The 12,590-nt window shown below is 35.6% G+C and overlaps 1 non-coding gene and 1 pseudogene across 1 annotated transcript; one reads left to right on the plus strand and one right to left on the minus strand.

The window, feature by feature from the left end:
* The first annotated feature begins 4,676 nt into the window (after positions 1-4,676).
* LOC127263572 (uncharacterized) lies at positions 4,677-10,071 on the plus strand (annotated as a pseudogene).
* LOC127263578 (small nucleolar RNA R71) lies at positions 5,232-5,338 on the minus strand. The gene has a single exon (XR_007841530.1). It is a non-coding gene; the product is annotated as a small nucleolar RNA R71 (small nucleolar RNA).
* Positions 10,072-12,590: the final 2,519 nt, after the last annotated feature.

Here is a 12,590-nt window from a genome sequence, read left to right on the forward strand (position 1 = left end):
TTTGTTTTTCAATGTTTTTCCTTTGTATTATACAGCATGTTATAGATTATACTTACTTTGTGCTCTATAATTCTAATTACAGTGCTTTTCGTATTTGTTGTAGAGTGTTCAAAATTAGTATATTTAGCGTTTTTTTTTTCAATGTTTTTCCTTTGTATTATATAGCATGTTATAGATTATACTTAGTTTGTGCTCTATAGTTGTAATTGCACTGCTTTTCGTATTTGTTGTAGAGTGTTCGAAATTAGTATATTTAGCCCTATTGTTTTTTCAATGTTTTTCCTTTGTATTATATAGCATGTTATAGATTATACTTACTTTGTGCTCTATAGTTGTAATTGCAGTGCTTTTCGTATTTGTTGTAGAGCGTTCGAAATTAGTATATTTAGCGCTTTTGTTTTTTCAATGTTTTTCTTTTGTATTATATAGCATGTTATAGATTATACTTACTTTGTGCTCTATAGTTGTAATTACAGTGCTTTTCGTATTTGTTGTAGAGTGTTCGAAATTACTATATTTTGCGCTTTTGTTTTTTCAATATTTTTCCTTTCTTTATATAACATGTTATAGATTATACTTACTTTGTGCTCTATTGTTGTAATTGCACAGCTTTTCGTATTTGTTGTAGAGTGTTCGAAATTAGTATATTTATCCCTATTGTTTTTTCAATGTTTTTCCTTTGTATTATATAGCATATTATAGATTATACTTACTTTGTGCTCTATAGTTCTAATTACAGTGCTTTTCGTATTTGTTGTAGAGTGTTCGAAATTAGTATATTTAGCGCTTTTGTTTTTTCAATTTTTCCTTTGTATTATATATAGCATGTTATAGATAATACTTAGTGTGTGCTCTATAGTTCTAATTGCAGTGCTTTTCGTATTTGTTGTAGAGCGTTCGAAATTAGTATATTTAGCGCTTTTGTTTTTTCAATGTTTTTCCTTTGTATTATATTGCATGTTATAGATTATATTTAGTTTGTGCTCTATAGTTGTAATTGCAGTGCTTTTCATATTTGTTGTAGAGTGTTCGAAATTAGTATATTTAGCGCTTTTGTTTTTTCCATGTTTTTCCTTTGTATTATATAGCATATTATAGATTATACTTACTTTGTGCTCTATAATTCTAATTACAGTGCTATTCGATTTGTTGTAGAGTGTTCGAAATTAGTATATTTAGCGCTTTTGTTTTTTCAATGTTTTTCCTTTGTATTATATAGCATGTTATAGATTATACTTAGTTTGTGCTCTATAGTTGTAATTGCAGTGCTTTTCGTATTTGTTGTAGAGTGTTCAAAATTACTACATTTTGCGCTTTTGTTTTTTCAATGTTTTTCCTTTCTTTATATAGCATGTTATAGATTATACTTAGTTTGTGCTCTATTGTTGTAATTGCACAGCTTTTCGTATTTGTTGTAGAGTGTTCGAAATTAGTATATTTATCCCTATTGTTTTTTCAATGTTTTTCCTTTGTATTATATAGCATATTATAGATTATACTTACTTTCTGCTCTATAGTTCTAATTACAGTGCTTTTCGTATTTGTTGTTGAGTGTTCAAAATTAGTATATTTAGCGCTTTAGTTTTTTCAATGATTTTCGTTTATATTATATAGCATGTTATAGATTATACTTACTTTGTGCTCTATAGTTCTAATTACAGTGCGTTGCGTATTTGGTGTAGAGTGTTCGAAATTAGTAATTTAGCGCTTTTGTTTTTTCAATTTTTCCTTTGTATTATATATAGCATGTTATAGATAATACTTAGTTTGTGCTCTATAGTTCTAATTGCAGTGCTTTTCGTATTTGTTGTAGAGCGTTCGAAATTAGTATATTTAGCGCTTTTGTTTTTCAATGTTTTTCCTTTGTATTATATAGCATGTTATAGATTATACTTAGTTTGTGCTCTATAGTTGTAATTGCAGTGCTTTTCGTATTTGTTGTAGAGTGTTCAAAATTACTATATTTTGCGCTTTTGTTTTTTCAATGTTTTTCCTATCTTTATATAGCATGTTATAGATTATACTTAGTTTGTGCTCTATTGTTGTAATTGCACAATTTTTCGTATTTGTTGTAGAGTGCTCGAAATTAGTATATTTATCCCTATTGTTTTTTCAATGTTTTTCCTTTGTATTATATAGCATATTATAGATTATACTTACTTTGTGCTCTATAATTCTAATTACAGTGCTATTCGATTTGTTGTAGAGCGTTCGAAATTAGTATATTTAGCGCTTTTGTTTTTTAAATGTTTTTCCTTTGTATTATATAGCATATTATAGATTATACTTACTTTGTGCTCTATAATTCTAATTACAGTGCTTTTCGTATTTGTTGTAGAGTGTTCAAAATTACTATATTTTGCGCTTTTGTTTTTTCAATGTTTTTTCTTTCTTTATATAGCATGTTATAGATTATACTTAGTTTGTACTCAATTGTTGTAATTGCACAGCTTTTCATATTTGTTGTAGAGTGTTCGAAATTAGTATATTTATCCCTATTGTTTTTTCAATGTTTTTCCTTTGTATTATATAGCATATTATAGATTATACTTACTTTGTGCTCTATAATTCTAATTACAGTGCTTTTCGTATTTGTTGTTGAGTGTTCAAAATTAGTATATTTAGCGCTTTTGTTTTTTCAATGATTTTCGTTTATATTATATAGCATGTTATAGATTATACTTACTTTGTGCTCTATAGTTCTAATTACAGTGCGTTGCGTATTTGTTGTAGAGCGTTTGAAATTAGTATATTTAGCGCTTTTGTTTTTCAATGTTTTCCTTTGTATTATACAGCATATTATAGATTATACTTACTTTGTGCTCTATAATTCTAATTACAGTGCTTTTCGTATTTGTTGTAGAGTGTTCAAAATTACTATATTTTGCGTTTTTTTTTTCAATGTTTTTCCTTTGTATTATATAGCATGTTATAGATTATACTTAGTTTGTGCTCTATAGTTGTAATTGCACTGCTTTTCATATTTGTTGTAGAGTGTTCGAAATTAGTATATTTATCCCTATTGTTTTTTCAATGTTTTTCCTTTGTATTATATAGCATATTATAGATTATACTTACTTTGTGCTCTATAATTCTAATTACAGTGCTTTTCGTATTTGTTGTTGAGTGTTCAAAATTAGTATATTTAGCGCTTTTGTTTTTTCAATGATTTTCGTTTATATTATATAGCATGTTATAGATTATACTTACTTTGTGCTCTATAGTTCTAATTACAGTGCGTTGCGTATTTGTTGTAGAGCGTTCGAAATTAGTATATTAGCGCTTTTGTTTTTCAATGTTTTTCCTTTGTATTATATAGCATATTATAGATTATACTTAGTGTGTGCTCTATAGTTGTAATTGCAGTGCTTTTCATATTTGTTGTAGAGTGTTCGAAATTAGTATATTTAGCGCTTTTGTTTTTTCAATGTTTTTCCTTTGTATTATATAGCATGTTATATGATAGTTAGAAATCGCATGCGTTTTATATTCATATCATATGCGATAATTGGGTGATTTTGATTGGATTCTACCTAATTTATATGCGAATTGTTTATTTGCTGTGTGCAGAGGGCAAATATTAAATTTGGCATAATTGGCAAAAAAAAAATAAAATAAAATAAAATTAATTAAAGACCCAAAAGCCCATCTACAAAATAATTAGGGCAAACATTAAATAAAATGAGGGATCACACATTTCAAAGGAGAGGACGGCTAAGGCACAAACGCACAGGAGCAGGAGACTGACAGATTCATAGATCGCGCAGGAGCAAATCGACAGAGAAGATTTACCCCTCCCACTATGACTTCATCTTTCTCTTTTGTTCTTTGTTATTTAATTATGGAGTAGATACTTTTCTTGTTTGAGGGGTGATAATGTTTTGGTTCTTTTGTTTTGGAAATTCTTGATTTTCTTTATAAAAGTTCTTTTTATTATCAATATTTGTCTAATTCTGATAATAGCGTTTATGATTGTTAGATTGATTGAATATTTTGGTACCAATATTTAAATTAGTCTGATAATCTAAAGTCAATTCAAGTAGGATATCCGTAATTGTATTCGCACTTGAATAGGTGACAACCGAGTTGAATAGTTCCTTCCCGGGGGTTAGACAATCAAATCTAATTGCTTCTCTTAAATAGTAATTGTTTTGAATTGGGTTTTTCTAGATTGGAATGCGGTTAGGCAATATTCTTATGGGCACACCTAGGTTTATTTGCTTAATTAGGGGTAGTTAACGGTCGTACCTTAATTACCTACACCGTAAGGAAAAATTGGTTGTCAGAGCTTGTTGATAACTATAACCAATTTATTGATACTTTAATAAGAATTAATTTAATTGAATTAATGATAGAACACAAGTGCTATAACTGCATCATCCCTTGAGCCAGACATCCCCTTGATAGTCAGTTCCCCTTTAATTTAATTGCTTTGTTATTTTATTTTAATTAGATAATAAAAGAAAAATCTCCCTTTATTTATTGCATTAGAACACGAAAGAGTGAATCACACAATCCCTGTGGAAACGATCCCTTCCCCTATATTACATCAAACTGTGATCACGGAGTAGGTGAAATATTTGATTGACCGCGCGACAGGTCAATTTTTGGCGCCGTTGCCGGGGATTGGCGCTTTGTTTTACTCTTTTGTATTATTTTAATTTATCCTCTTGTTTATGCCCCGTTCTTCTCGTACAGGTGAACTGATATTTAATCTTGAGATCGAGAAGGTTGAGCGAAAGCTACGAAAGGAAGCCAAGCAACAAAAAGCTGTTCAGGTTGCGAAGCTGGCAGAATCTTTAAACCACCTCAAAATCTCTAGCTCTAGCGACTCTGAAAGTGATCAAGAGACTGTCATGGCTGAAGATACCCACACTCTAAGGGAGTTGGCTGCTCCCAACTTGACGCAGCAGCCCTTATGCATTAACTTTCCAACTCTGAATAACGCTGTTTCTTTTGAACTGAAATCTGGATTAATTCATTTGTTGCCTTCTTTTCATGGACTTGCAGGTGAAGAACCTCATAAACACTTGCAAGAGTTCGACGTGGTGTGCTCCAGCATGAAACCACCAGGTGTTACTGACGAACAGATCAAACTCAGAGCGTTCCCATTCTCACTCAAAGATGCTGCAAAGGATTGGCTTTACTATCTCCCACCTGGAAGCATCGACACGTGGAACGACATGAAGAAGAAATTTTTGGAGAAGTATTTTCCAGCTTCCAGAGCTGCGATCCTGAGGAAGGAGATATGTGGTATCAAACAACAATCAGGTGAAACGCTCCATGAATATTGGGAGCGATTCAATAAGCTTATCATTAAATGTCCACAACATCAAATTCCCCCTCAATTATTGATTCAATACTTTTATGATGGTTTATCATTGATGGACAGGAACATTATCGATGCTGCAAGTGGTGGAGCTTTAGTGAATAAGACGCCGGCACAAGCTTGGGATCTTATTGCGAGGATGGCTGAAAATACGCAGCAATTTGGTTCAAGAGATGTTGGACAGATGAGCGGAAACAACAGTGACCATGCCATCCAATCGATGCAACAACTTTCTGAGTTGACGAGCTTCGTTCGCAAGATGGTTGTGGAAAAATCCAACACGAGTGTCCAAGTCAAGGTGTGTGGAATATGCACGAGTGCAGGACACCCTACAGATGCTTGTCCGACCCTTCAAGAAGAATGTGCAGTGGATGTGAACACTGCAAACTATGGTATGAATAGACCTCCAGCGTACAATCCATACTCCAACACCTACAATCCAGGCTGGAGAGATCATCCGAACTTGCGTTATGGAAACGCACAGCAAGGTAATGCTCATCAACCATTTGGAGCTATGCAGCAGATGCAACAACCTCGTTTCTATGAGAAACAGCCGCCCCAAGCACCCACAAGCAACTCCAGTCCATCTTTGGAAGACTTGGTGAAGTCTATGGCTACCAGTACCCTGCAATTCCAGCAAGAGATGAAGTCAACTGTCGACAAGCTACAAATTCAGATTAGCCAAGTTTCAGAAGAGGTAAAACAACTACGAGAAAGAGGAAAGTGGCCTGCGCAACCAGAGCAAAACCCGAAGAACATCAGTGCCATAACTCTTCGTAGCGGAAAGGAATTGGAAGGTCCACCTCCTATCTCAAAGGAACAAAATGAGAATCAGATTGAGATGGAGATCGAAAAAGAAGCTGAACTTCACGAAAAGGTACTTCCTGACTCTGTTCCTCCTACTGAAACTAAATCAGCTCCTTTTCCTGACAGGTTGAAGAAACCACAAAAGGCAAACAAACGAAAAGAGATGATGGAAATATTCAAGAAGGTAGAACTTAATATCCCGCTCCTGGAGGCTATCAACCAAATCCCCAAGTACGCAAAGTTTTTGAAAGAACTGTGCACTAACAAAAGGAGATTGCGAGGGGACGAGCATATTATAGCGGGTGAGAACGTTTCTGCTGTTCTCAAAAGAAAGGTACCACCCAAAACCGGTGATCCAGGTATGTTTTCTATCCCTTGTAGGATTGGAAAAACTGAGATAACTAAGGCTATGCTAGATTTAGGAGCTGCTATTAATGTCATGCCTCGATTAATATACGATTCTTTAAATCTAGGGCCTTTAAAAGAAACAGGAATTATTATTCAACTTGCTGATCGAACCAATGCTTACCCTGATGGTATGATAGAAGACGTGCTAGTTCAAGTTAATGACTTAATTTTCCCTGTTGATTTTTATATTCTGGATATGCATGATGCACACTGCGTTAATCCACCGCCTCTTTGTTAGGAAGACCTTTTTATGTGCACTGCAGGAGCAAAAATTGATGTACGGAAGGGCACTCTTGCTTTGGAATTTGATGGAAAAGAAGTCCATTTCAATATTTTTGATGCTATGAAACATCCTATTGATTCTGAAACATTATATGCAATTGATATCATTGATCCCTTGGTGCAGGACGCATTTGGATTAAGTGGTTCCGACGAATTGCAGATCGTGTTAATGGAACATCTGGAGAAAGAACATGGGAGAGAGATAGCCGTAGACAAGAGAATAAGAAAAGTTCTCAAGGAGCTTAACTCAACTCCAAGAGTGTCACGAAGGTATGAATTAGCTCCAATATTCTTACATGAGTCTAATCAATGTTTATTACCATCTTTGACGCAGGCACCTGAATTGGAATTGAAGCCTTTACCTGAAACTCTAAAGTACGCTTATTTGGGAGAGAAGAACACTCTACCGGTAATCATCTCTGCAAAAATTGACACCAGAACAAGAAGAGAAATTGATTAAGGTTTTAAAAGATCACAAGACCGCCATTGGATGGACGATCGCTGACATAAAAGGTATTGATCCCTCGTTTTGTACTTATAGGATCACACTCGAGGAGGATTCAAAACCAGTGAGACAAGCTCAAAGGAAGTTGAACCCGATTATGACTGAGGTAGTCAAGAAAGAAGTGTTAAAGCTTCTCGAAGCTGGTATCATCTACCCTATCTCCGATAGTAGGTGGGTGAGTCCGGTTCAAGTGGTTCCCTAGAAAGCCGGAGTAACGGTGGAAGAGACTCGAGAAGGAGAAAAGCTCCCGGTTCGAAAACAAGCTGGATGGCGCCAATGCATAGATTACCGTAAGCTGAATGCGGTAACAAAAAAGGATCATTTTCCTCTCCCTTATATTGATCAAATGATTGAACAACTCGCTGGTCGCGCATATTACTGCTTTTTAGATGGATTTTCAGGTTATTTTCAGATAGCGATAGCACCCGAGGATCAGGAGAAAACATCATTCACTTGTCCGTTTGGAGTTTTCGCCTACAGAAGGATGCCTTTTGGTTTGTGTAACGCTCCTGCTACATTCCAAAGATGTATGGTAAGTATTTTCTCTGAATATATTGAGCGAATCATTGAAGTTTTTATGGATGACTTTAGTGTATATGGCTCTAGTTTTGATGATTGTCTAGGTAATTTGACTTTAATCTTGAAACGATGCATCGAAACTAACCTTGTGCTCAATTGGGAGAAATGTCAACTGATGGTTCAGCAAGGAATTGTTTTAGGCCATAAGGTGTCACATGAGGGTATAGAAGTAGATAAATCTAAAGTTGAGCTAATCACTGCTTTACCTTACCCTACTTCTGTGCGAGAGCTACGTGGTTTTTTAGGACATGCAGGTTTCTACCGGCGCTTCATCAAGGACTTCTCCAAAATTGGAGCACCATTGTTTCACCTCCTGCAGAAAGATGTAGCATTTGAGTTCAATGACGATTGCAAGAAGGCATTTGGAGCACTGAAAGAGCGCCTCACAACACCACCGATTATTCAACCTCCGAATTGGGACTTGCCATTCGAGTTGATGTGTGACGCAAGCGATAATGCAGTGGGAGCCGTTCTAGGGCAACGAGTTGGGAGAGCCTCTCATGTCATCTACTATGCTTCGCGAGCACTGAATGGCGCTCAATTAAATTACTCCACGACGGAGAAAGAGATGCTTGCTATTGTTTTTGCTCTTGATAAATTTAGATCTTATCTTTTAGGCACTAAGGTGTTAGTGTACTCTGACCATGCAGCTCTGCGTTACTTGATGGGAAAGAAGGAAGCCAAACCTCGATTAATTCGATGGGTACTCCTTCTGCAAGAGTTTGACATAGAGATTCGCGACAAGAAAGGAACTGAAAATTTGGTAGCTGACCACTTGAGTCGTATACCCGTGGAGTCAGATGCAGTTCCTATTCGAGAGTCGTTTCCTGACGAAAAACTTCTCTCTATTGCGACTACACACCCTTGGTATGCTGATATTGTTAATTACTTAGTCACTAACGAGTTTCCTACAGGTTGGGCAAAGGGAAAAAGGGATAAGCTCCGCAGTGATGCAAAATACTACATTTGGGATGACCCCTACCTTTGGAAGCGGTGCTCTGATCAGATCATTCGAAGGTGCGTTAATGAAAGTGAATTTCATTCTGTTTTGACCTTTTGTCACTCTATGGCATGTGGTGGACACTTTGGATCCAAGAAGACAGCTAGGAAGGTGTTGGATAGTGGACTTTACTGGCCTACTCTCTTCAAGGACGCATTTGAGTTTTGTAAGTCTTGCGATAGATGTCAACGAACAGGTAACCTCTTTTCTCGTAATCAAATGCCTCAATCGCCTATGATGCTTGTCGAAATATTTGATGTGTGGGGTATAGATTTTATGGGACCTTTTCCTAATTCATATGGATGCTTATATATTATCTTGGCTGTTGATTATGTCTCAAAATGGGTGGAAGCAAGAGCCACCCGAACTAATGATTCTAAGGTGGCTGCAGAATTCATTAAGTCATATATCTTCTCTCGATTTGGAGTGCCAAAGGCAATTGTGAGTGACAGAGGGACTCACTTTTGCAACAAAACCGTGGCTGCACTTTTTCGAAAATATGGAGTGCTTCACAAGGTGTCAACCTCATATCATCCTCAAACGAATGGACAAGCTGAAATCTCCAACCACGAAGTCAAGTCTATCTTGGAGAAAACAGTTCAACCGAACAGAAAAGATTGGAGCTCGAGACTCGATGATGCTCTGTGGGCATATCGAACAGCATACAAGACACCAATAGGGATGTCACCATTTCGATTGGTGTATGGAAAACCTTGCCATTTACCTGTGGAAATTCAACACAAGGCATTTTGGGCAGTGAAAAAGTGCAATATGAATCTTCAAGAAGCCGGAGCCCATCGAAAAATGCAAATTCAAGAGCTAGAGGAGATTCGACAAGAGGCATACGAGAATGCGATACTCTACAAGGAAAAGACAAAAGCCTTTCATGATCATCACATCTCCAGAAAAATTTTTGAGATAGGACAGAAAGTCTTATTATATCACTCTCGTCTTAAGCTTTTCCCTGGAAAGCTGCGCTCTAGGTGGATAGGGCCCTTTATCGTTACTAAACTTTTTCCTTATGGTGCAGTGGAGATTCAGAGCTTAAGGACGGAGAAAAATTTTGTGGTCAATGGACATCGTCTTAAGTCATATTACGAGGGATTCCCACTTGAATCTGTAGAGTTGGTGTCTCTCGCCGATATCGAAGTTGAGGACTGAGACGCAACAAAGTCTAGCTCAAAGACTATAAAGAAAAGTGCTTTTTGGGAGACAACCCAAAATCATTTAATTGCTTTCTTTAATTTTATTTATTTTTATTATTTAATTGCTAATAACACTTTTGATAGTTTTGTTTGGTTTAGTCGCCGCCTCCAACCTCCGGCGCCATCGACTTCTTCCTTCCCTGCTCAGTCATCGTCGATCACCGCGTCCACTCCTCTAAATGGCTTGCGTTGGTTAGTTGTTTTCGCAGGACTCAGGAGAACTTCAAGCCTCCCTAAAAATCACGATCAAATGAAGAGGTGTTAACAAAGCTCCCAACTACTACACCCCCTATGGACTCCAGGGAAGTTCCTCTCTTCTTTTATTGCTTTCTTTACATTGAGGACAATGCATACCTTAGGTGTGGGGAGAGTTATGCAAATTTTTGGGCAAAATTTTCAATTTTTTTGCTACTTTTTATACCTGATTTGCTGTCCTTTCGCGTGTTTTTGAGATTTGTATGAAGTGAGTCAAAGGTGGTTTGTGTGATAGGTTAGTTTGGCATGACTAATGAGATTTGATTGGTGATATGTTGAGTCAAGTCGACGTTTGAACCCTGTGAGAATTTGAGCCTATGTTCCAAAGTTACAATAGAAAATAAATTGCATATATTCAGGCTTTTGGAAAAAAATTTTTCATGTGTGATTTGTAGTGCTCAATTAGATGACCTAGAACTTGAGTGATTATGCATGTTGAACTTGCAACTATCGGGTCTTGCGTTTTGAAAATGATAAGGGCATTAGGTAACCCATTAAGCCTTTCTTTATTACCCAGCACAATATATTCCCCTAGTTAACCCATTTAAGCCTTCTTAGCCTATTTTTTCTTTTATAATAAACTGTTTTTTTAGCCTCATACCCTTTTTTCGATTGAGCCTTCTCCGATTTGAACCCTATGTTAGAAAGAATTACTTTAAGTCCATGTTGTGATGCACTTTATTTCTTCGGCACTAGTTAGAAACGAACTTTGGGTACGAATAAGTCATAGTATGAAGGAATAACTGTGGGTAGTGTAGGTATATATATAGAGGCAAAAGCCAAAAAAACAAAAAAAAAAAATTCAAAAAAAAAAAAAAAAAAAAAGAAATAAAAAAAAATGAAAAAAAAATAATAAAAAAAAAGAAATAATTATCTTAATAAAGTATTTTCATTTATTTTAATTATTAAAGTTTGGGTGGTGAATAGAGTAAGGATTTGATTATTTATGCCGATTTGTTCTTCATGTGCTAGCATCGTGTTCTTATTGTGTTTTTTTTCTGACATATTTTAGCCCTTATATATCCTTTTTCCTACCCTGACCATAAGCCCCGTTACAACCCTTATTGAAAGTCCCTTTGATTCTTTATGCTAGATTCGAATATTTTAAGCAAGGGAGATTTGATTTTTACTCAAGCCTATAGAATAATCTTTTGTTGCACTACCTGAGTGTTGATCCAATTATACACTTAATTCTTTCAGAGAGCATGTGAGAATACACTTTATCTTGTGAGGTTGACTTGGCTTGATGTATTAAAATTCAGATTGAATTGGTTGTGTTGGACCCTCTTGTCATACCGAGTTGCCTGCGATTTCTTTGGCTTATTTCGAATTTATGCTTGAGGGCAAGCATGATCTAGGTGCGGGGAGAATTGATAGTTAGAAATCGCATGCATTTTATATTCATATCATATGCGATAATTGGGTGATTTTGATTGGATTCTACCTAATTTATATGCGAATTGTTTATTTGCTGTGTGCAGAGGGCAAATATTAAATTTGACATAATTGGCAAAAAAAAAAAAATAAAATAAAATAAAATTAATTAAAGACCCAAAAACCCATCTACAAAATAATTAGGGCAAACATTAAATAAAAGGAGGGATCACACGTTTCAAAGGAGAGGACGGCTAGGGCACAAACGCACAGGAGCAGGAGACTGACAGATTCATAGATCGCGTAGGAGCAACTCAACAGAGAAGATTTCCCCCTCCCACTATGACTTCATCTTTCTCTTTTGTTCTTTGTTATTTAATTATGGAGTAGATACTTTTCTGGTTTGAGGGGTGATAATGTTTTGGTTCTTTTGTTTTGGAAATTCTTGATTTTCTTTATAAAAGTTCTTTTTATTATCAATATTTGTCTAATTCTGATAATAGCGTTTATGATTGTTAGATTGATTGAATATTTTGGTACCAATATTTAAATTAGTCTGATAATCTAAAGTCAATTCAAGTAGGATATCCGTAATTGTATTCGCACTTGAATAGGTGACAACCGAGTTGAATAGTTCCTTCCCGGGGGTTAGACAATCAAATCTAATTGCTTCTCTTAGATAGTAATTGTTTTGAATTGGGTTTTTCTAGATTGGAATGCGGTTAGGCAATATTCTTATGGGCACACCTAGGTTTATTTGCTTAATTAGGGGTAGTTAACGGTCGTACCTTAATTACCTACACCGTAAGGAAAAATTGGTTGTCAGAGCTTGTTGATAACTATAAC

This window comes from Andrographis paniculata, unplaced genomic scaffold (genome assembly GCF_009805555.1).
Source record: "Andrographis paniculata isolate CXL003 unplaced genomic scaffold, ASM980555v1 Contig179END, whole genome shotgun sequence".
In the NCBI taxonomy this organism is placed as follows: Eukaryota; Viridiplantae; Streptophyta; class Magnoliopsida; order Lamiales; family Acanthaceae; genus Andrographis; species Andrographis paniculata.